We start from the raw sequence: 24,945 nt of genomic DNA, 5'->3' as shown, positions 1-24,945 counted from the left end.
TTAGAGTTAAGCCTTAAATAAGGAGGATTTTGACAGGCAGAAATGGGATGAGGGCATCCAAGAAAAAAAAGCATGGGTAAAGGGAGCCAAGGATGATAAAGACACATTTAGTTGGCATATGGAAAATGTGTTAGAGAGTGGTAGAAGATCAAGTTGGAAAGATAGATCTGAGGGCCTTGAATGATGCAATTAGAAGTTACTGTTTAGGAACCATTCAAGATTTTTGAACTAAGGAGAGATAGGATCAAAGTACCCAAAAGACTAATTTACCCATTAGGTCATTCAGTAAGGAAAAGTCATTGGAGGATATTGGACAAAGAAGAGATTGGAGGAGGGGGATCAGATAGGAATCTAGGTGGCAAGTGAGCAAAGGACACAGAGATAGTAGTGGTAATGGTATGAAGGGGACAAGTATCAAAAACCTTGAGAATATAGAATAGATAAGAGAGGGTGATCTGAGCCCCCTGCTTTGCTGGTGTGGCTGAGTCAAACAAGGCTATATTAAACTCATGTCAAGACTGTACCAATGCCCACAATCACAATCAGAGGTCTAGGCTTTGGGAGACAAGCTGAGTCAGATGAACAATTTGTATCCCAATACTTATTTCTTAGCCTGAGTCCCTGCTCTTAATAATAGCTAACATTTATATAATGCCTATTATATACCTATTATATACACTGCTGGCACTTGATAAATACCTCATTTGATCCTCACAATAACTCAGGAGGTAGGTGCTATTAATATCTCCATTTTACAGATGGGGAAACTGAGGCAAACACTGTGTCAAGTGACACAGCTAGTAGGTGTCAAGAGCTCAAATTTGAATTCAATTCTTCTTGATTTCAACCTGTATTGAATCTGCAGCATCACCTACTTCTTGTTGTTCTTGCAATGGGTTTCCTGCTTCTTTTGCAACCACTTAGATTTTAGTTAGGGCTTTGCAGAAAGTCTGGCCTTTGGTTCCAACTTGCTTCCATTCCAATAAAAATCAGCTCTTGCTCCTTTTCCCCATGAGCATGCTTCTTATCCAAAGGCCAGAACCTATCCTAATCACCTACACTTCCAATGCTTAACACACATTAGGCATTTAGTAAATGCTAGTTGATTGATTGCACATCTTGCCTCCAAATTCAGCTGGATTTTCCAGTGACATTAATGTGGCCAGCGAGCAAAGTGCATAGTGTTGTAGATTTGAAGTCAAGAAGATCTGAGCTCAAATTGTACCTTGGTTACTTGACAACCTCCTTCAGCCTCAGTTTTCTCATTTGAAAATGGGAATAAAAATAGCACCTAGCTCAGAGAATTGTAATCCTTTTGTAAACCTTAAAATTTTCATATAAACGTTACTGTTATTACTATCAGCTGAATATTAGCATGGAGAACAAGAATCAATGATGACTACCAGATTCCCTGCCTAGGAGGATTTGTGAGAGGGAAGGTAATAAATTATAGATATGTTGTCTTAAGAAAAAATCCATTCTTTGTATTGAATGTGAGGTACTAGTGAGCCCTATAGATATCCAAAAGCTAGTCAGAGATCTGGAAGAAGATCTTGGAAGAGCCATCCAGGACAAAGATGGAGACACAAGCATCATCTGTAGAGAAGCATTAATAGCTAAATCATATAGGGAAGAAGGGGAAAACCAACTGCAGAAAAGTTATTGTTGGGGGTACAGCACTAGAAGAAGGTCCATGCTTAATAAGCAAAGGAAGGAAAAAAAAAGTAGAGAGAGCAAAAAAAAAAAAGAGTGGTAAAAGCAGATAATCATAATTGTGCAAGATCCCAAAAGGCAAGGAAGGAAAAAATTACTGGAAGAAGAGGGTGACTCACCATAAGAAAAATAATAATAGCCAATATTTGTTGTTGTTCAGTTGTTTCAGTGGGGTCCAATCTTGGTGATCTCATTTGAGATGTTCTTGACAAAGATAGCGGAATGGTTTGCCATTTCCTTTTCCAGTTCATTTTACACTTGAGGAAACTAAGGAAAACAGGGATGAATTATTTGCCAAGGGCCATATAGCTAGTAAGTATCTGAAGCTGGATTTGAACTCATGAAGATGAGTCTTTATAATTTCAAGCTCATTGCACCATCTGGCTGCCCATAACAGATTTGTTGTTGTTCGGTAGTATCTGACTCTTTGTGACACCATGTGGGAATTTCTTGGCAAAGATATTGGAGTGGTTTGCCATTTCTTTCTCAGACTCATTTTACAAATAAGGAAACTGAGGCAAACATGGTTAGATGACTTGATGAGGTTTTTCAAAGTACCTAATTTGCATTTATTTTCTCATTTGACCCTTAGCAACAACTCTGTGAGGTAGGTGCTATTGTTATCCCCATTTCCTAGATGAAAAAACTGAGCTTGTGATATACACAAAGTCACATAGTTGAGTAAATAGGATCCAAACCCTGACTTCAAGTCCAATGCTTTATCTACTAAACTGCCTTAAATGTTGATATGAGAAATCTTATATAAGAGATCAAGGAGGAAAAGGAGGAAATCTTTGGATTGACAGGTCTCCAGTTCTCTTCAATCCCCACAGCTTGTCAGTAAATTCATCCTGTTGTCTAACCCTTCTACTATAATCTACACCCTTGAGCTGTGAATATATAAATCAGAGTGAAGAATCCTTCACGTATGATTTATTGATTATCTGCTATATGCAAAGCACAGTGCTGGGTAGGTTAGCCCTTTTAGCGTGCCAGAAAATAATGATGTGAAAGAAAGCCTTCCACATATGGACAGCTCATGTGTTCCAAAAATTCTGTCTGATATCCAGATGAAGGTTGTACTAGAATGAGGACAAACAAAATGTAGTTACTGAAAATATGACAGCCGCAGCAGGCTAACAAACGAGGCAATCAGGGTAATCAGCCAGCGATGATTAATCGTAACACCTACTCATGGGTCAGATTGTGTGTTCGTGTGCGTGGGGGGTGCTATGAATCATGAATGCCTGATCTCAGAGGAACTGAAATTGTAAGTGGCTCAGAGGGCACTAAAAAGACGCATGGTGGGCATTAGTGAGCTGACGTGCGTTACCAGTGACGCCTTATATGCGCAGGAGAGCAAGAAAGGCATCATGGGGGACATAGAAGGCTGACAGCGGAGGTGGACTGGCCATGAATTGAGAATGAATGGCAACAGGTGGGCAGCCTTAGTGTTGCATGGATGCCCCAGGGAGATTAAGAAAAGCCAGAATAAGATCTCTAGTATATTGTTATTATTCAGTCATGTCTGGCTCTCGGTGAACCATTTTGGGTGTTTCTTGGCAGAGGTACTGGACTGATTTGCCATTTCTTTCTCCAATTCATTTTACAGATGAGGAAACTGAGGCAAACAGGAGTAAGTGACCTGCCCAGGTCACATAGCTAATAAATACCTAGATTCTAATCCAGGAAGATGGATTTTCCTAATTCCAAATCAGTGCTCTATCACTGTGCCACCTAGTTTCCCCCTAGTATATTAGGTGCATCCTTAATGTTTTTGGGGAAAACATGAATAATAATTGGTTGGATACAAAGGGAGGAAGGAAACAGGCATTTATTAGCTGCCTGCTATGTGCCAGGCACTCCATTAAGCACTTTACAAGTATAACATTTGATCCTAACACTGACTCTGTGAAGCTGGTGCTACCTTATTTTACAGTTGAGGAAATTAAGACAAATAGTACCCAAAGACTTTCTAGTACCTTTCTTAGTCTCCATTTACACTCAGATCTTCCTGACTCCAGCCCTATTACTGTATCCACTGTGCTACTTACCATAAAGAAAACACAGAGGGTTCTGATGTATACCACACCAGTAAGATAACAGCTCCATTTAAATATTTGTTATATACATATAAATATTTGCATATATATATATGTATATGCATGAATAAAGAACATTAAACATGTATTTGTGTTTTAAAGTTTGAAAAATGCTTTACTTATATTATCTTATAGTATTCATGAAATAGTTATTAAACAGGGTAGTTAGGTGACTCTAATCTACCTTAGTAGAGACTTTTCTTACTGGGAGTTCTCTATGCCAATCAAACAATAAACATTTATTAAGCACTTGCTATGTGCCCAGCACTGTGCTAAACACTGGGGAGACAAAAGAGGCCTACCTTCTGGGAGTAATCTCATAAGAGAGGAAGCATGGCCTAAAAACATAAACAAAGCAAGCTTTTTATAGGATAGCTAGGAAATAATTAGCAGAGGAAAAGTGCTAAAATTTAAAGAGATTGGGAAAGCTCCCAGTAAAAGCTAGGATTTTAGTTGGAACTTAAAGGAAGCCAGAAGGTCAGGACAAAGAGCTTTCCAGGCATAAGGAACAGCCAGAAAAAAAAGGCCTAAAGATAAAAAAGAAGGTCAGTGTCACTAGATGGAAGCATATGTGGTGGGGAGTAAGGTATAAGAAGAATCTGAAGGTGGGATGGAGTTAGCTCACAAAGGGCTTTGAATATCAAACAGAAACATTTTTTATTTGATTCTGGAGCGATAGGAAGTCACTGGAGTTTATGAGTTTGTGTGTGTGGCATGAGAGAGAGAGAGAGAGAGAGAGAGAGAGAGAGAGAGAGAGAGAGAGAGAGAGAGAGAGAGGAGAGAGAGAGAGAGACAGAGAGAGGGTGCAGAGAGACAGAGAGAGAATGAGAGAGAGAGACAGAGAGAAAGAGAGAGAGACAGAGAGAGAGAGGACAGAGACACAGAGAGACAGAGAGACAGAGACACAGAGACACAGAGAGAGACACAGAGAGAGAGAGAGAGAAAGAGAGAGAGAGAGAGAGGAGAGAGAGAGAGAAGACTAGAGAGACAGAGAGAGAGAGAGAGACAGAGAGAAAGAGAGAGAGAGAGAGAGACAGAGAGAGAGAGAGAGAGAGAGAGACAGAGAGAGACAGAGAGAGAGAGAGAGAGAGAGACAGAGAGAGAGAGAGAGAGAGAGAGAGACAGAGAGAGAGAGAGAGAGAGAGACAGAGAGAGACAGAGAGAGAGAGAGAGAGAGAGACAGAGAGAGAGAGAGAGAGAGAGAGAGAGAGAGAGAGAGAGAGAGAGAGACAGAGAGAGAGAGAGACAGAGAGGAGAGAGACAGAGACACAGAGACACACAGAGACAGAGAGAAAGAGAGAGAGAGAGAGACAGAGAGAGAGAGAGAGACAGAGAGAAAGAGAGAGAGAGAGAGAGAGATAGAGAGAGAGACAGAGAGAGAGAGAGACAGAGACACAGAGACACACAGAGACAGAGAGAAAGAGAGCGAGAGAGAAGTCGAAGAAGAAGAAGAAAAAGAAGAGGAAGAGGAGGAGGAGGAGGAGAGAAAGAGGGAAGGCAGGGAGAGAGAGAATCTATTCTGTGCTTCAGGAAAATCAAAACAACTATGGAATATAGATTGCATTGGGGACATATTTGAGGCAGCTAAGACCCACAAGCAAGCTCTTGTAATAATCACAGCATGGAGTGATGGAGAACTGCACTAGGTGTCAGAGGAAGGAAAGAGGCATAATCAAGAGTGTTGCAAAGGTGAAATCATTAGGCCTTGGCAACAGTTTGGATATGGGGGATGAGAGTTAGTGAGGAATCCAGGACAACTCTTAGGCCTGGGAGATGGTGTTATCTTCTACAATAAGAGGGAATATTTGCAGTGTTTTATGAATCTTAAAGTACTACATAAATGCTAACTATGATTATTCCTTGTAACTTTGTACAAGGCTCTATCTCTATTTCTATTTTAATACCTTTACTCTTCTAGTCATCTTCATTAGATTATAAGCTTTTTGAAGGCAGGGGTCATCTTTTGCTTCTTTTTATATTTCCTGCACTTATGTTCTGGGCACATAGAATGCACTTAATAAATGTTTACTGATTGATATGGCTACATTTTTTTCTCCCCTTCTCCCATCTTCTCAAAATCAAGTACCTCTGGGTAGATTATTGACTCAGGACTAAAGCCCAAACAGTAGCTTCATATATGGAAGGCATATGGAGGGAAAAAAAAAAAAAGATGGTTCACATCTGTTAGATTTCATTGCATGTGCCTTCCTTTTGAGAGGGAGACCAGCAGTCCTAGTAGCTGTTTGTTGTCAGCCACTAGGAGATCAATTATGGGCTTACTTTTCTTTCCATTGCTTTTCTTGTAGGGAGGGCACCCCGAGGGGCTTAATGGTGTCACATTAAACTTAAGAGTTAGCAGCAGATCTGGCCTGAAATAAGTAATTTAATTTTTCAGAGCTTCAGTTTACTCATGTCGAATGGGAATAATAATATTGGCTTGAACCTCTATCTGCCTCAGTTCCCCCATCTGTAAAAAGGTGATAATTGTTGCATCTACCTCTCAGAGTTGTTGTAAAGATAAAATGAGATTATATTTGTAAATTGCTACATAATGGATAATTACTATTATTTTTCAATCTTAAAAAGATAATATGGCTTTACTTAATCCATAATAGGGTTGTTGTGAGGAAAGGACTAGAAAACACTTAGCACAATGTCTGGCACAAATAAAAGCTTTATTCACATTTATTGATTGATTGAAAGCAGGAAGAAATGTGAGCACTTGCAATTTTGAATGCATTTTGGCAGTATGGGAATAAACATCTCTCACTCCTCTGGCAGTGGCAGTTAGATGGCGCAGTGGAAAGAGTGCTGGAAAGTAGATAGCATCAGAAAGACCTGAGTTCAAATTCAGCTTCAGCAGCTTACTAGCTGTGTGGTCCTAACAAGTGATTTCACCCTCTTTGCCTCCCTTTCCTTATCTGCAAAATGAGTGGAGAAGGAAATGGCAAACCACATCTAGTATCTCCAGGATAAGATAAGCCCAGATGGAGACATAAATGTCGAATACAGTTGAAATGATTGAACAATAACAACATTCCTCAGGAAACGTCAGTTGATTGCTCAAGGTGGAAAGGAAAGTCCAAAGTTTTCACTAAAAAGATGGTCCAACCATGTTACCTTTCTATTCAATAAACTCTAATGATTCCTTATCACCTTGAAGAACAAATGCAACATCTTCTGCTTGACATTCAAAGTCCTTCATAGTTCCCTTTTTTTCCCTCCCACCTTTCTAGTTTTATACTTTACTCCCCACCACATTCTGGCCTCTGGTCATTCCACAAACAAGAAACTCATCTCTTGCTCTGAAAATTTTTTCTAGCTGTCTCCATCCCTGGACTAGTCAATCCCATCTCTGCCCGTTCACTTCCCTGGCTTCCTTCAAATTCCAGCTCAAATCCTTTTTTCTACAAGAAGACTTCTCCAATCCCTCTTAATTCTAGAATCTTTTCTCTGTTAATGACTTTCTTTATATTCTTTATATTATATTTATATTCTGCTTTGAATAGAAACTGTGAGAGTCTTCCCCTCCCAGATTAATTAATTAATTTATTTAGAAAAAAATTGGGGTGGGGGGAGCGGGATTAGGATAAAAGAAGATTCTTTGCTTCAATTGCTACCTAGCCTTAATCACTGAATGAGTGCTGCCTCCGTCACTGAGACCTTAGCTTAAAAAGTCCAAGGTCTCCCACTGCATCCCGGGTCATCTTCAGTTGTCCTGATTTATATCTGGCCACTGGACCCAAATGTCTCTGGAGGAAAAAGTGAGGCAGGCGACCTTGCACAGCCCTCCCTTCCTTAAATCCAAGTCACTTGTATGTCAGGGAATCACTTCCTTGATTTCATGGTCCTTTTCAAGAACAAAGGACAAACACCAACAAAAAATATGAATCTACTGGTTGAAGGGCAGGAATTGTCTTTTGCTTCTTTTTGTATCCCCATTGCTTAGCACAGTGCCTGACATATAGGAGGTGCTTAATAAAAACTCATCGATTGACCGGATGGATTCTAATTTCCTTCCTTCTGGATCAACAAAGGTCATATCAAACTCTCTCGAACATGCTTCTTCCCCACTATTGCAGATGGTTTTGCCCAAAGCACTGATAACTGTGCTTTTAAAACACACACACACACACACACACACACACACACACACACACACACACACACTGTTATTAGAATTTGCTACCTTTGTCTTCCTGATTTTTCTTATCTTCTATCCCAGGGGTTGGGTTTTCTCTGCCTTGGCAGGCTGATAACATGTGGAAGCATGAGAAAATGTCTAATTAATAGACTAATTAGTAGTACAAGTCTTTAATAGCTGATTATAGAAAAATCATTCAGCAGTGTCCCTCCCCATCGCTCGCCTGACTTATTTGTTTATTGCTATTGTGCCTCATAAGAACCACAGATATGAAATCAGATCACGTGGATTTGTAACCCGACTTTGCCATCAATTGCTCCGGTGACTTTGGGCAAAGCAATGAAAAAACCTCAGTCACTGCACCTATGAAAGAACCAGGTTTGTCCGGATGCCTTTTAAAGCCTCTTTTGGTGCTAAATCTGCAATTCTTTGGGAATGATAGTAACAGTCGACTGTCTACCCTTTAGGGATTGTTTCTCCGATGTATAGGTGGTGGTTGTTTTATTTTTTTCACTTATGCCTGACTTTCTGGGACCCCATTTGGAGTTTTTAGCAGAGATACTGAAGTGGTTTGCCATTTCCTTCTCCAGCTCATTTTACAGATGAAAAAATTGAGGTAAACAGGTTTAAGTGCCCAGGGTCATACGGTTTCTGAGACCAGGTTTGAACTCAGGAAGATGAGTCTCCCTGATTCCAGGCTCTGCACCATGCTACCTAATGTAGATAGTGAGCATTTAAATAAATGCATGTTAATTGATTGATTATAGGCAGTTTCTGATGTGTCATAGGGTAGTCTGGAGGAGTTCACCTGGATAATAATAGCTAACATTTATACGGTGCTTTAAGAGCTTTCCATATATTATCACTTGGATGCCCCAGATCAGAGGGATTCTGGAAAGGAGTCGTTCTGGATACACTAGGCAATGCAGGGAGGCTCCGAGAAGTGGATGAGTAGAGGCCATGGCTGCTCAAGCCTGGCTGGTCCAGAAAGCCTTTAAAGATGCTGGTGGTAGGGATGAAAACAAATATAAAAAGTGATAACATCTCTTATCTCATTAACCCATTAACATAAAAGCAATTCACACCTCTCCTCACCCAGAACCTGGCTGCCTGGATTTCCCCTCCTTTCCCCACTCTGAGCCACCTTCAGTTCCTCCCTCCATTCAGGTCTCTTCCCAGCCAGGTCTCCCAGAGGGGGTTCTAAGTCAGCATTTAGGCTTCGTGACCCTAAGCAAGTCCCTTACTTTCTCAGTGTCTCCGGAGAATTCTGGAAGAACAAGTATAGATTAAGGATATTAAGAACCTAACTTTTAGAGCTGGGAGGGGCCTCGGTGGACCTGATTTTGCTGATGAGAAAGCTTGTGTAGTTAAATGACTCAAGATCACACAGGTAATTTGTCCTGAGGTGGGATTTGAATCCGGGTTTTCTGTGTCCAGAACCAGTGCTGACTTTTGGCTGTACCCTAAACCAGTGAAACGGGTCTGCTTCTTAAAAAAAAAAAAAAAAAAAAAAAAGGTTAAGGGAAGTCCTGGCTGGACGCAGAGGAATGGCTTTCATGACTCCCGTCAGCAAGGGGATGGGCTTTTTCCAGGCAGGGCCCAGAAAGACCGGGGCTGTTTCCTCTTAACTCCGGATCTTTCCATTTCACCGAACGGCCTCTTCAGTCCCGGCTGACCAACCTCAGGAAGTCCCTCGGCTCTCCAGGCCCTGATTCCTCATTTCTAAGGACACTGGAACTTAACATGGTCCCAAGCCCGAAGTTCAAATTCTGATTGTTTCTAATGAAAACGAACATTGACCTAATGGTAGCCATGTGTAGCATGGGGGAGAAGGGGGGGGGGAATTACAAAAGGAAATTATGTAATAACTTGGTTGTTTATTTTAAAAAGAAAATTACATAATAACTTTTTGTGTATTTTAAAAGCAAGGTACTGGGAATAGATCTGCAGTTTCCGAAACAATACTCTTTTTTCCCCCTTCCATTTCAATTTGTTATGGTAATGGCTGCTTTATTTCTTAAATTCAGAATAAGAAAAGATTAAACAATTCCACATTCGCTCTTCCCGTTAATATTTGCAAATCCATGCATGTGTGTTCTCCACGGTCATCCCTGGTGAGCAGGGTTATTGCCAGCTCCTTCTTACTTGGGTTGAGGAGCTCCGTGACCTCCCCAGACCCCCCCTTGTTTCCTTCCGGTCAGTTACTGGACCCTGCTCCCGTCCGCGGCCTCTTCTGTTTGGTGGTCTGCGGGTAGCCTTCGCTATTGGACTGGAACCTCCTTGAAGGCAGGGGCAGCCTGCCTGCCCCTTTATGCCCCTCCCCCAGCATTTAGCCCAGCGCTGGGCGCACTGTCGGGACCGAGGTCTGCCGAGCTTCCTGCCGCCCAAGTCCCGGCCGGGCCCTGGGGTCCCGGCCCGAGTCCTGGCGTCCCGGCGCGAGCCCCGGCCGGGCTCCGGCTGGTGCCGGGCGGCCCCCAGGCCTGCGCGCACAGCGGACTCCGGGTCGCTCCGCATGGGCCGGCCCAGCCTGGGCTGCCGCGCGTGTCCCCGGCCCAGGCCGCACTGCCCCGACGCGGCCGCTAGGTGGCGCGGCCCCGCGAGCAGAGCGTGGGAAGCGCCCGGGCTCGGGGGCTGAGCTCACACGCTGGCTCGGCGGCCGCTGCAGAAGAGCCGGCGGCCGGCCGCGGCGGCTGCCCGGGCTCCAGCCTCCCTGGGGGCCCCTCGGGGGCCCCCTCCCCCAGCGCCGCCCCGCTCCGGAAGCCGACCCCGAAGGAAAGGTAGGAGAAAGGCCCGGCCCGGCCCGGGAGCGTGCACGCACAGCTGGGGGCCTGCGGCCGGCTGTCCAGTGCCCCGGGGTTAGTGCCCCCGCGGCGCCCCTCCCCCGGTTCTGCCCCAGCCCCCCGCCCCGCCGGGAGAGGGCTCCCCGCGCGCCCCCGCCCCGCGGCGTGGTCAGTGGGCACGGCCGCTGCGCGCGGGGGATCTCGGGGCAGGTGCAGGCGCAGAATCAGCCCCCTGCGCCAGGAGCTGAGCATCCCCCATGCGGGACCCCCCACCCCCTCCTGTCCTCCCTGCAGTGGGCGTGGTGCCCCCTTTGCTGCAGAACGGGGCCCCGGGAAGAGGAGAACCAATGGAGGAAGGCCTAAGGAGGACCCTGGGGGGAAGAAGGGAAAAGGAAGTGGGGAGGGGGCTGCAGAGTGCGAAGGGCTCCGGAGAGGCGGACAGGTGGTCGGGAGAGCGCGCTTGCCTGCGAAGGGCTAGGATGGCGGGGTTCCGCTTCTCCCCCCCTTGCAGGGGTAGGCAGATGTGATAGCTAGAGAGGAGGCTGCAGGGAAGCAAGTGCGGCCACATGGGTGGGGGGCTGCATCTGCATCGCCTGGCCAACCTCCCTCTCTCCCGGCCAAGCAGGGCGTGGCCCCGGGACCCACCCTGGGCAGGTGCGGCGGCTCCTCCCTCCTCCCCTCCCCTGTCTCCTGGAGCCCCCCAGCCCGGGCTACTCTGCGGAAGAGGAGTAGGGGAGGGGGCTTTTCTCGGTCTCTCCCCCTTTCCAGAGGGGGAGGCGTGGTCACTGCAGTAAGCTGGGGTCTCCGGGTGTGTGTTTGTGGGGAGGGGCTTTGCGCTGCATTTGCTTCCTCCGTGCTGAAGTTCAGCCAAGTTCTGCAGGAGGTAGTTGGAGAACAGGAGGCGGAAGCTGGGTGGGTGGGAGTTGGGAGAAAGAGCCCCCATACTCCTCAGCTTCCTTTATAACCACAATAACCACAGGTTATTTGGGATTAAAAAAAAAAAAGGTGAGCCCTTTTTTCCCCTTTTATCCCTACTTTTTTTTTTTTTTTTTTTTTTTTTAAGCTGCTTGGCACATGAGAGTGGGGGACATCTGGCCCAACCAAGTCCTCTGCAGCACTTGTTCCTGAAACAAACGTGTTCTGGTGTCTCGTGTGCCTGGGTCTGCCTGACTGTTTCACCCCCTCCCCCAAACTCCCCTGGATGGGCACTGGGACCCAGACAGTGTGAAGCTCGGCCCTGGGCCCTACTGGAAGGCCGAAGACCCCGTGGGCGTGAATTGGACCGGACACAAGAGAGTGGGGCAGCGACCTTCCCCCCCGGCCAGGGTCTGGAGGAGGCCTGGAAGACCTCAGCCAGGCAAGTTGCTCCCCCTGGGACTGGGCCGGGAGGGGTGCGTGCGTCCAGGGCTGGGGTCCCTGCTCTCTGAGGCTGCTGTGACTTCCATCTGCCCTTGGGTCAGCCAGGGGCCCTGTCTCCTTACTTGGGCCGGGTCCAGATCCGGGCTTGTCTCCGGTGCCTGCGTAACCATGTGGTTATTGGTGCCACCATGTTATATAATGCTTATATAACCTCACACGGCAAGAACAGTGTGTCTGCTCTTGGGACATGTAGAAAGGGTATCTGCGGGGGAGGCAGGAGCTGTGGGGACTTGGGAGGGAGTGTTCCGCCCTCTCCCTGGGCATGTGAATAATGCTGGGAGGATACAGACTCGGGAGGGCGGCTGGTGACTTTGGTCCGAGGTGCCAGGGGGCCGGCAGCAGAGAATAGTGGGGTGGGGAAGGGGTCACCACAACCCCCCCCTCTGACCCCTGAGGGGGGAGAGCCTGCTGCCGCCCTGTCCTCCAGCTCCTGAGAGAAACCTCCTCAGAGAGGGAGGTGACCCATGAGGAAGGAGGAGATGTCCTGCGCAGGAGAGGATGGGCAGAGAGAGGGGGTGTGAGGAGGAAGATAAGATAGTGAAAGAAAACATGATGTTCTTGTACTGTACTCTCCACTGGGCTGTCCCTGGTTACCGGGGCAACCAAAGCAGTGATGAAAATCGTTCCTATCCATCTGAGGATGGAAAAACTTCCTCCTCCTCCTCTTCTTCCTTCTCCTCCTCCTTTTCTCCTCTTTTTTTTTTCTGCCTCCTCTTATTCTTCTTCCTCTTGTTCTCTTCCTCCTCTTTTTCCTCTTCCCCCTCCTCCTCCCTCCTAATTCTTTTTATTTTATGAAATCTAACTAAATTTCTGGTCTTCTCCCCTTTTTCTGACTTTCATACCCACCCACCCAGATTTGACATTTCTCTTTGCCTTTTCCCACTGGAAGGTATCCCTCTCCCTCAGAACTTCCTACATGGAGATGTGGCACATTCCCCCACTCCAAACCCCTTCAGACATTGAAGGCCAAGAACAGCGTGCAGTAGATGGAGGGAAGTTGGGGAGAAATTCCAGAATGCAGCATGAACAATCTTGAGTTTGGCATACCAGAGGGACAGTGGGAGACCACCACCCCCTTAAGTGGAGCAGAGGGTATATTAAGCATAAATGGGAGATAAAGTTGCATAGCACTTAAGGCAGGGCAGGAAATGGGATGCCTTCCTTGAAATCCAGGCAGAAGAATCAGAGCAAGATGAAGCAGGGAAACTTTGTAAGATCTGGAATAGGAGAGTTTCATGATGAAGCTGCTATTTTATTCATTCAAGTAGGGCTTGGAGATGACTATTAGCATCACTTCCAGTTCTGAAATTTTGCATTTGAATGAAGTAAAAATTGAGTACCCAGTATGCACTTAATACTAGGGAGTGATACCAAGACTGAAATGTGTGTATGCTTTTTATTCACTGCTCTCTGTGTGCATATTTTATTTCCCCTATAGAATGTAAATTTCTTGAAGACAGAAGCTGTTCTTTTGTCTTTTTATCCTATCCCCATCTCCTAACAAAGTTTCTGACTCATAGAAGCCATTTAAGATTGTAGAAATATTGAATTGACTTAATAAGATTTTTGATGGCTGTAATAAAATGATCCTCTGGAATTAATGTGCAGGATGGATTAAAGGGATCTTGGTGGAGTGGTAAGAGCTTTGGTTTGAGAGTCAAGAGAACTACATCTTGTAATGGGGTTTATTAGGTCTTGGGCAATAAAATCATGTCTAGATCAGTTTCCTCATATGCAAACAGAAACAATATTTATACAATCATCTTCTTTTTAAACTTTTTTAAATTAATAGGGTATATATTTTCTCTCCCTCCCACCTTACCCAATTGAAAGCAAACAAAAAAATTATCCTGTAACAAATATGAATTGTCAACTAAAAGAAATCCCTACATTTGCTATGTCCAAAAATGTTTATTTTATTATGTGTCTTGAGTCTCTACCTTCCTGTCAGGAGGCCAGTAGAATATTTCATAATGAGTCCTTTGGAATTGTGGTTGATTGCTTCACTGATCACGGTTCTTAAATCTTTCAGTTATTTTTTCTTTATAATATTATTATTATTACATAAATTGTTTTCTTGTTTCTCCTTACTTCACTTTACATCAGTTTATACAAATCTTTTTAGGTTTCTCTGAAATTGCCTCTTCCATTATTTCATATAACACAATAGGATTTCATTACATTCAGATGCTATAATTTGTTCAACCTTTCCTTAAACTGTGGGCTTCCATTCCAGTTCATTAGCTTTTTGAAAAGGACTGTCATATTTTGTATGGTTGGATCCTTTCCCAAAATAATAACTACTAATAATAATTCTTGATCTTTGGGATACTAGTCTAGCAGAAGTATTATTGCTAGATCAGAATATGCATGGTTTAGTGATTTGGGGGAGGGAAACATAGTTCCAAATTGATCTGCAGAATGGTTGAACCAATTTATAGTTTCATATAAAAAAAACGCTTTAATGCATCTGTTTTCCCATAGCTCCTCCAACAACTTTAATTTTTTTTTCTTTTTTGTCATATTTACCAGTCTGTTGAATGTGAAGCATGACCTCAGGTTTATCAGCAGTTTTTGAATTATTAGTGATTTGGCACTTATTTTCATATGACTGTTGATAGTTTGAATTTTATCCCTTGAAAACTGCTTATTAATATCCCTTGACCATTTATCATTTGGGGAAAGGCTCTTGTTTTTTAAAATTTGAATTAATTTCATATTTATCTTGGAAATAAGACCTTTATCCAAAAAATCCAAAGATTCCCCCCTCAGTTCAACTGTTTCCCTTCTTATTTTAGCTGCACTGGTTTTGTTTGTATAAAAACTTATCATTTTTATATAATCAAAATTATCCTTTTTATTTTCTCCTATTCTTTCTATTGATAAACTTATCTTTGATCTATAGACCTAAAAGGAAATGTTTTCCTTGCTCCTCTAATTTGTTTATGATAGGATCTTTACTGTCTATAGATATTTAACTATCTGAGAGAAGCAGTTTAGATATATGAATTTTTTTTAATTGAGGGAGAAAACTAGAAGCTGGAAGCTCAACTAAAGAGGCTGTTGTATATTCTAGATGAAATACAGTGAAGGCCTGATTAAATGGGAGTTGAGAGAAAAAAAAGTGAATCTGAAAGACATTGGGAAAGAATTAAGGAGAGACTTGGCAGTGCATTGGATCTAGGAAATAAAGGAGGAGGGAAAAAGAAGGGTTCTAAATGATCCAGAGCATAGGTCTTCAGTATAATGACAGGAAATCAGGAGACAGAGTTGCTTTTGGAGGTAGGGAGAAATGTCATTTTGGTTTTAAGTGTATTGAATTTGAGGTGATGGCAATATACCCTAAGTAGAAGTATCTATAGGAAATTAATACTTTCTGGAGACATAGAATAGAGAGAAGAGCACAGGGTTAAGGACATGGAGCTGGCATTGTTCTATTCTAGCTGACTTATCCCAGGTTCCATTTCTATTTATGGGTTCATTTTCTTCACTGCTATACTACTGCATTCACTAAAATTTGAAGTTCAGGGTCAAGTTTTTATTTTGTATCTCACCTCTCTCTGGTTAGTACCTCCTCCCCCATCCCTGTCCTTTATTATTTCTCCCTTCCATTCCCCTTCCTTCTTCCCTTCTCTGCCTCATTATGTTACTCTTACTTTCTCCTCCTTCCTTCTCTTTTCTCTGTCCCTCATCATTCCTCTTTCCCCTCTTTCCCCTCTCCCTCTCTTTTGTTTCCTTTTTCCTCTTCTATTCTCTTCTTTCCCTTCTCCCTTCCCCTTTCCTTCTCTTCTTTTCCCTTCTTACATTGAAAAATTCTTGTGACATTAGCTGTGTGATTCAGGATTGTGATTAAGAGATGCATATATGTAAATATTTGTTTCTTTACCTTAGCACATGTTATTGGATATTGTACAATCTCTGTAAGATTGCATGTATCACATTGAGTCATTAATAGTGATAGATTATCTATTAGGAGACCCTGCTTTTCATCTCATTTCTCCTGATAATTTTGTAACCCTGAATCTCTAGATCTGAGTTTCTTCATTTAGAACTGAGCAGTCTCTTGGTTCTCTTCCAACTCAACATTCTACTTGGGATTATTTCTATTATAATGGACTAGAAGCTGCTTCTTAGATTTGAAAGTAAAAGATCTGAATTGGGTGGTGGTGATCTATGACTTAACATTCTAGCTGTGTGACTTTTGGCATCCACGCTCATTCTTCATATAGCTTGAGTTTTAGAATTAATCTTAGAGATGAATTAATCCAATCCTTTTCTTTTGGATACAGTCCAACAAGCATTTTATTTTTTTAAATTAAATAATATATTTTTAAATCAGCAAAAAATCTGACTTTTCCTCTTCTCTCCACTCCTAATTAAGAACAAAAGAACAACACAACTCCCATTACAAACATGTATATTCAAGCAAAACAAATGTCTGCATTGATCAAGTTCTAAAGGAAATCCATACACACACACACACACTCCACACCTTCACACACTTCATTTCTGCATTTTTAAAGTCATTTGCTGCTACTTTATTGAGATGTGGAGAGCATGTTTCATCATGTCCTTTGAAATAAGTTACTTATTATGCTGACAAGAGTTCCTAGTTTGATCAATGTCTAAATTGTTCTTTAGGTTCTTCTCTTTGAATCAATTCATATAAGTCTTCCCAGGTTTTTTAAAGCCAGGTCTTTTTATAGTACAATAGTATTCTATCTCTATATGTATGTATGTATGTACACACATATATACACACATATACATATTCTTCTTTGCCAACTCAATAAAGAGCTGCTATAAATATTTTTGTACATCCTTAGAGTATATCCTTAATTTTGGTACATCCTTAGTTAGTTTGTTTTGCTTAGAACTAATCCTCTCCTTAATCTTTCCTCCTTCTGATTTCCCCTTCTCCCATTTCCCTGTTGAATGAAAGGTATTTCTGTACCCAACTATCTGACAGGTATTTTCTAAGTGCTTATTACATGCATGGCACTATCCTAGGCAAAACAGAGACAAAATAACAATACTTTCTGATTTTAAGGAATTTATATTCTTACTGGGGAATAGAATGCATAAACATATAAGTATATACATTACCTCTGATGACCAAGGGAATTGGGAAAGGTTTCCCACAGAAGATGGTCTATGAGCTGAGCTTTGAAGGAAGCCAAAGAATCTAAGAAGTAAAGAAGTGCATTCAGGCAGGAGAGATCAGCCTGTGCAAAAGCATAGTAGTGGGAGATGGAATTCCAGGAGCAGCAAATGGGCTGGTTTGGCTGGAACTTGGAGGGAATAGGCATTTATATAGTATTTACTGTGTGGCAGGCATCGAGCTAAGTGATTTACAAATATGATCTCATTTAATCTTCACAACAACCTTGGGAAGTAGGGGCTGATGTTATTGCCACTTTCCAGATGAGGTTAAATGATTTGCTAAAGGTCACACATATTTTAAGTGTTTGAGACTGAATTTGAACTCAGGACTTCCTGACTCTAAGCCAAGTGCTCTGTCTATTCTGCACCTAGAGTGAGTAAAGGGGAGAATTCATTAAGTTTGGAAGATTAGTCTAGACTAATTCTCTATATTGTGAAGGCCTTTAACTAGCACATAAAAGCTTTTTTTTTTTTTTTTTTTTTTTTTTTTTTTTTTTTTTTAAATCTTAGAGTCAATAGAGAGCCATGGAAGGTTCTTGACAAAGATTTGCCATAATTAGATCTGTTCTGTTGTTTGGAAGTTAATGTGGAGGATGGAGATGGATACTTGAACAAACTAGGGCAGAGGGAACAGGTGAGAGAGAAGGGATAAGGTATTATTGACCAGACTGTAACTGATTGGATTGAGGGGGAGGAAGGAGGGAGAAGGCACTGTGGGGGGTGGCTCTGGAGTACCTGCCTGGGTACCTAGACAGGCCATGGTATCTTAGCAGCAGCAGGGAAATCTGGGGTGGAGGATGACTAGGGAGGAAGAGGAGTTTTCATTTTGTACATGCTGAATTTAAGATGCTCATGGTACTCCCAGTTGGAGATGTTCGGCAGGCAGTTGGTGACGCAGGCAGGGCTTAATCACTCACACTGTTACATACAAACAGGTCTCTCTTTTTGAAGAGAACAGAGTGAATGACTCATTCTCAGCCACAAGGGAAAGAAGTGGGTGTTCAGAGGAGGGGGGCAAATCCCTTCTTCTCACAGCTACCACAGCTTACCAGTTGGGAGAGTGGACTGGGGAGTCAGATGATAAGTATGGGGGGGGCAGGACGTTAGGCACCTATACTATGTTCTCCCCTTTGCAGGAAGCAGCTCCTCCATCGCTGTTCTCCCTTGGTCCCCTAGGCTCCCCTTGTCAGAGGCAGAGATTGGTTCAGTCCAGTCTCTTCTTTTACCAAGGGCCCTGGATGCCAAGATGAGGGAGGAGAGAGAAAAAGCTCATTCTCATTCTCTCTCTCTCTCTCTCTCTCTCTCTCTCTCATATTCTCTCTCTTTTTTTTTTATTTTCTCCCTCCCTCCCCTCTTTTCTCCCTCACTCTCCTTTTCTCTCTCTCTCTTTCATTTTCTCTCTCTCATTTTCTCCTTCTCTCGCCTTCTCTCTCTCATTTTCTCTCTGTCTCTCTCTCTCATTTTCTCCCTCCCCTCTTTTCTCCTTTACTCTCCCTTTCTCTGTCTCTGTATGTCTCTCTCTTTATCTCTCTATCTCTTTCTCTCTCTCTTTCTCTGTCTCTGTCTCTCATTCTCTTGCTGAGTCATGATAGATAGTGTGTGCTTCCCAGAAGACCATGTGTCTTCCTATCTGCCTATCCTGGAAGGTCCTGCCTTCCTGTTTCTCCCAGGGCCATGGCGCCTGCCATGTGTCCGGATGCCCTTCCCCTGTCTCCAGCATCACTGGGCTCTCCATAATCAGAGGTCTAGCCAAGTGCCTCGGGAGGGCAGAGCCCCAGCTGGGCTTGGTGACCAGGTCTCCCTCACTGCTGCTGACGGGGTGTGGGAATTGCTTTGTCAGTGATGTTGGTGCTGGAATGGGGAGCCAGTGGGCAAATTGTTAGAACTTTAACCCATTCAGGAAGAATAGACACCTTTAACCACTAGTCCTTGGCTGTCAGGAATGGAGATGCTGCTGCCTGCAGCACCTAGTAGGCTTCACTGGGTGGTTGTGAGGGCTCCTGTTGAGCTCCTGTCAGCAAAGGGCTCAGCAGACTTTGAATCATTTGCAGAGATTGTCCTTTTGCATTTCTTTGTATCCCCAGCCTTTAGCACCCTGCCAGTACACAGCAAGTACTTAATAAGTGCTTATTTGACCCACTATGTAAATGTCAGTGGTTGTTGCTGATCTTGGGCCTTGTCTTATTATTTGTAACATTCCCGAGATGACATAATATTGTAGAAAGAGGGTTGGATTTGGAATCAGAGGACTTGGGACTGTGTTAGCACGGGTAAATCCCTTCATTTTCCTGTTTCCTCTTGAAAAAAAGAGAGCATTAGAACAAAGGGACCTCTGAGATCTCTTACAATTCTTGGTCTTTGCTCCTATAACTCTCCTGTGTTCTCATAGGCACTATGGGGGAAGGCTTCTTTAAAGAGCTGGGATTTTAGCTTAAATGGGCTTCCTTCATATCCTATCTTATGGTAACTAACATTTATATGCATACATATATGAATAGATGCACATGCATGTATATATGTATATATTTACACCTACATACAAATATGTGTGTATATACACACATATACATATTTACATGTATATATACGCAGAATATGTGTCTAAATATATACATATACATATATATTTATATATATAACACAGATACATGTGTGCATATACATATATACAGAATATATAAATGTCTAGATGTATTTATATATACACAGAATAAATGTAAATATGTGTCTATATATATACATACATATTTACATACATATAACACAAATGTACGTGTACATGTATATAATTTATGTTTATGCATATAGTCCAACTAGGTCCATCTATTGATTGCCAATATCTAAATTTCTCCTTCTACAAGAAGCCTTTCCTACGCTCCCTTAGTGTGAGTGCCTTGATTATCTCCTACATTTCCTGTTTGTACACAGTTGTTTGCCTCTTGTCTCCCTGACTACATAAGACTGTGAGCTTCTGGAAAGCAGGTCTGTGGATCCAGCACTTACCACAATGTTTGGCATACTGTAAGCACTTAATAAATGCTTATTGATTGAACAACTGACTTTTTGAAAATCCCTTTACTCAAGACTTGCTTCCCAAAAGGTTTATCACTCTGATGTGCTGGTAAGACTTAGATGAAGCTTATTTTAGATCCATGCAGCAGCAGAAGCAGCTGCCCTCACCATGGCCCATGGATCAGTTCCGTCCAGAGCTGAGATAGGAAATGAGACATTTCAGTGGCTGGAGGGGAAACCACATTGCTCTAGTTCTGCCTGTGGGGGGAACAGAGGGTTATTGAAGGTTATTTGTACTCTGTGTGTGTGTGTTCACTCTCGTGCCTTCATCTTGGAGAGAGATGGGAGGTCAGGAGAAGGGAAAGAGTGAGATAAAATGCACCAATTATAGTTACTCCTAGTTGCCCTACCCTAGCACATTTCCTTAATTCTCTCCATTCTCCATCATCTGAACTTGCTTCTTTTTAGGAGCTGAGACTCTGACAAAAATACTATCTTACAGTGTACTTCCACCTCCTAATGTCCCTCCCTGATTTCTTTCAGAACTCAGCTCAGTACTACCTTCTTCCCCAAGGTTTTCCTGGTCAGCCAGCTTCTAGTACTTCCCTTTCTGAAGTTACCTAGTTGGTGATTTGCATGTTTCTTGCATCTAAGTTTGAATATGGTGCCTTCCCCATTGGAATAAAAACTCCTGAAAGGCAGAAATAGTTTGTATCTCCATCACTTAAGCACTTAGGAATGCTTGCTTGGTTGATTGAATCTAAGCCCTTACTTGAATGGGGTTGTATTAAGTCCTGTCAGTAGTAAAAGAAATAACAAAGGGGTTGCATTGGATCATGAGTTCTTAAACTGGCATCCTTGAACTTGTTTTTTAAAAAAATATTTCAGTACAATTATTCTGTATATTATTTATAAATATTATATGGATTTTACTTATTTCTTTAAATACAATTATTTTGAGGCCCATAGCTTTAACCAGGTCACCAAAAAAAATCAAGAACTTTCAAGTATACAGTGAGAAATCTGAGTAGGAGGGGGAAGGAGAAAGCATGAATTGGGTACCCAAGACATCAAGGCCATGTAATGAGAAAGGAGGACAGAAGGGGTGGGCTAAGCAAGGTCCCTCCCAGTGAGGGAACAGAACCCATAGGGATAAAGTAAAAGGAAAGATTAGGAGAAGTCAGCTAGGGGAGAATCAGGAACCCCCCCCCCCTTTTCTGTCTGCTGCCTTCTATGTTCTATATTCAGTTGCTGCCCACTAAGGAAAAACAGAGAGAAAAAGTGAAGAAACTGAATTTCAGATAAAAATTTAGAGCCATGACCCTAATTTTATAGATGAAGAAACTAAGGAGAGGGAGGCATTAAAACTACATGAGCTTCTCTTGGTCCTTGTCTTATATTCAAAAAGGACGACTTGTAATTTCTGTTTATATGGTGGAGACTGTGGGTGGCCAGGAAAGACCAAGAAATTCGTTTTTTGTTGTGGTGAGAAGTGAGTGGGTGGGCATTTGCTCGCCTTGCCTCTTTGTCCCCTTCTTTGCCATCCCCATGTTCTGATTCTTCCATCTCCTTTCCAAGTGCTGTGTATTGCAATGGTTTGTTTACCAGCTGCTAGATTTTCTTGACTTCCAGAGAGTCCCTCAGTTGGTTGTGATCAAATTAATGGAATGGCATTTGTGGGGTGCAGGATGGAAGAGAAATGCTGTAGACACAGGATTTCTTGACGTCAGTAGGGCATTTGACAGTCTCTTAAAGTTCTTGTGGTCAAGATGGAGAGAGTGGGACCAGATCTCTGTTTTCCAACCTGAGGGCTGAGAAGTTTATTATAAGGAGCCAGAGAATCCATTTGAGTACCAAGCATTGTCATTTTGATCTTTATTTAGCTCTAGCAAAATAAGCAGCATGACTCAGGAGAATAAATAAGCAAACATGCTTTCTGCAGAGTGAATAAATAACGTCTCACACATATATGTATTGCTGTTTTTCTAGTATATCTGGGTGCTCTTGGGAGGAATGAATGAATGAAAAATCATTTAAGCATGGACTACGTGCCAAGCATTGTGCTAAATGCTGAGGATGCAAATACAAAATTGAAGGCAGTCTGCCTCTTCAAGGAGTTTCTGTTCTACTAAGACGACAACTCATATTGGGGAGTATTGGAGAAGGAAGCTTTTGGATTTGGAAGACTAAGGGGATGGTGGATGAAGCCTAGAGATTGACATCTCCTTGTCACAAATGTTATTTAGAATTTTTAGTGAAATCAGAGTAGCTTTTTGTCCCTTGTAATAGATGTAGAGCTGGGTTGGAAGCCAGTCAGGAAGTTCTGGATTTGAGGCTCAGGTCTTCTGATTCAGATCGAAAGTGTCATGCTCTTAACTTCTTAATACTTTCGGCAACTCTCTGGCTATCTTGCATTAATAGAGGGAATTTTCTAATCTGGGAGTTCCTATAGTAATGAAATCATAGGTCTCCTCTTAATCCTTGTTTTTCCAGTTAATGCTTCCTGATAGTACAGTTACTATAATGCTAATACTGATATTAGCTAGCATGTGTGTAATAATACATTTATTCATCACTTACTCAGTGTCAGGTGTTGTGTTAAGTGGCTTTGAAATAATATTAATAATAATTCTATTAATAATAGCTGGTATTTTATAGTATTTATTATGTGCTAAGCACTGTGCTAAATGCTTCATCATCATCATCATCATCATCATCATCATCATCAATAACAACAACATTTATATAGCATTTGCTTGCTATGTGGCAAATACTGTGCTTGAGGTACATAATAATGACAATAATTACAGCCAATATTTCTGTAGTGCTTATTATGGGCCAGGTACTATGCTAAATTCATCATCATCATCATCATCATCAACAACAGTAACATTTATATAGCATTTGTTTGCTATATGGCAAGCACTGTGCTTAAGTCCATAATAATAATAATAATAGCAATATTTCTGTAGTGCTGATTATGGGCCAGTAACTATGCTAAGTGCATAATAATAATAAAAACAGCAAGGACATTTATATAATAATTATGTGGCAGCCACTGTGCTAAGTGCATTATAATAATAATAACTAATATTTGTCTGATGCTTATTGTGAGCCAGGCAGTATGCTAAATACACAATAATAATAACAACAACAACAACAACAAAATTTATATATCACTTATCATATGCTAGCCACTATGCTAAGTGCTTTAGAATTATTATCTCATTTTGTTTATTATCTCATATTATCTCTTATTTGATAAAGTGGGCTTTACATATGCTAACTTATTTGACATAATTTGGGAAGGTCTGTAAAATATTTTTACATATTATAAAAAGGGTTTTTTTTTTCTATTTGCCTATCTGGGAACTACTGTGATAAGTAATAATAGAATTAGAACCCTAGACCTATGTAGTCTAGTCCTGTCATTTTTAACAGTTGAAGAAGCTATGGCCCAAAGACCATCAGGCCTTCTTTCTACTCTAATACGCTGTCTCATTCTTTAGTAGATTTGGAACTGGTTGAATGACTAGACCTAGATACGGGCCAATTATGAATCAGTGTCAACCTGGAGGGAGGTCTCTGTTGCAGTGCCCAAAAAGCTGTCCTTTGCCCTGTTGTGTTCAACATTTTTCTCAATGGTTTCAATGAAGGCAGAGATGTCATGCTTTGTCAAATTTGTGGCTGACATGAAGCTGGAGCAGAGAGCTGGCACATGGATAACAGCGTTAGGATTCACAGAGATCTTAATATAAGGCCAGAATGATGGGCAAAAATCTACTGAGATGCAATTCAATAGGGATAAATAGAAAGATTCCTGGTTTAAAAAAAATGTCATCTGGGCAAGGATAGGATGGAAGAGAGGCAATGGAATGGTTTCTATGAAAGAATTTTTATTTTTTATGGATTGCAAATTTAATATAAATCAGTAGTAGGATATTTTCCTTCCCTCTCCCTCCAAAATCTGGAATGATCTTATGCTTCATTAATAGAGTATATAGAGAATCCAGTAATATAACATGTAAAGTACTTTGTAAACCTTTATATAAACTTTATATAAACGTCCTCCTCTTTCTTTTTTCCCCCTCCTCCTTCTCCTTTGCCTTCTCTTCCTCTTCTTTCTTTTCTCTTTTTTTTTCTTTTTTCTTCTTCTTATTCCCCTAAATAAAGTAGATAGTAGCTCTGCTAGGCTTTATCCTGGTTGGATCACATTTAAAAAGACATGTTTAGTTCTGGACACCCATGTTGATAAACCAGAAGGAAAGAAGGAAGCAAACATTTATTAAACATCTACTATATTCCAGGCCCTCTGCTAAGCACTTCATAAACTTCTCATTTGATCTTCACAACTACTCCGGGAATTAGGTAGTAGTAATATCCCCATTTCACTGAGGCAGGCAGAGATTAAGGGAGTTGCCTACCGTCATACAACTAAATCCCTGGAGTCAAATTTGAACTCAGTTCTTACTAACACCAGTAATAATAATATAATATTAATTTAAATAATATTTTAATAATTTATTAATAATATTAGCTTACATGCTTAGGTACTATGCTAAACATCTTATAATTCTTATCTCATTTACTGTTCACAATAACCCTAGGAGGT

At 42.0% G+C, this 24,945-nt stretch overlaps 1 long non-coding RNA gene across 1 annotated transcript in view; it reads left to right on the top strand.

Annotated features, from left to right (window-relative positions):
* The first annotated feature begins 10,579 nt into the window (after positions 1-10,579).
* LOC141565667 (uncharacterized) overlaps positions 10,580-24,945 on the top strand; it is a 103,333-nt gene continuing 88,967 nt past the window's right edge. Inside the window, exons 1-2 of the long non-coding RNA XR_012489087.1 lie at positions 10,580-10,736; positions 11,803-12,096. This is a non-coding gene — a long non-coding RNA (uncharacterized LOC141565667). The remainder of the gene's footprint in view (positions 10,737-11,802; positions 12,097-24,945) is intronic.

The sequence above is a fragment of the Sminthopsis crassicaudata genome, chromosome 4, assembly GCF_048593235.1.
Source record: "Sminthopsis crassicaudata isolate SCR6 chromosome 4, ASM4859323v1, whole genome shotgun sequence".
NCBI lineage: Eukaryota > Metazoa > Chordata > Mammalia > Dasyuromorphia > Dasyuridae > Sminthopsis > Sminthopsis crassicaudata.
Note: the sequence above shows the minus strand (reverse complement) of the source record. Positions and strands in the feature narration are given on the sequence as shown.